This window comes from Corvus brachyrhynchos, unplaced genomic scaffold, assembly GCF_000691975.1.
Source record: "Corvus brachyrhynchos isolate BGI_N302 unplaced genomic scaffold, ASM69197v1 scaffold3049, whole genome shotgun sequence".
Taxonomy (NCBI): Eukaryota; Metazoa; Chordata; class Aves; order Passeriformes; family Corvidae; genus Corvus; species Corvus brachyrhynchos.
In genome coordinates, this window is record NW_008240131.1 from 1 (window position 1) to 427 (window position 427).

Here is a 427-nt window from a genome sequence, read left to right on the forward strand (position 1 = left end):
GATCCAGAAATGAGCTAAAACCACCCAGAAATGACCCAGAAACGACCTAAAACCGCCCAGAAACGACCTAAAACGGTCAGAAATGACCTAAAACCCCCCAGAAATGACCCAAAACCCCCAGAAATGACCCAGAAATGAGGTAAAACCACCCAGAAATGAGCTAAAACCCCCAGAGATGACCCAGAAATCCCCCAGAAATGACACAAAATCCTCCAGGAATGGCCTAAAATCCCCCAGAAATGAGCTAAAACCGCCCAGAAATGAGCTAAAACCCCCAGAAATGACCCAGAATCCCCCAGAAATGACCCAGAAATGAGCTAAAACCCCCAGAAATGACCCAGAATCCCCCAGAAATGACCCAAAACTGCCCAGAAATGACCCAGAAATGACCTAAAATCCCCCAGAAATGACCCAAAACCCCCCAGAA

General features: G+C 47.3%; 1 long non-coding RNA gene across 1 annotated transcript; it reads left to right on the forward strand.

Moving 5' to 3' along the window:
• The first annotated feature begins 6 nt into the window (after positions 1-6).
• Positions 7-422, forward strand: LOC108449246. The gene is made up of 2 exons (XR_001865401.1): positions 7-139; positions 245-422. It is a non-coding gene; the product is annotated as an uncharacterized LOC108449246 (long non-coding RNA).
• The last annotated feature ends 5 nt before the right edge of the window (positions 423-427 follow it).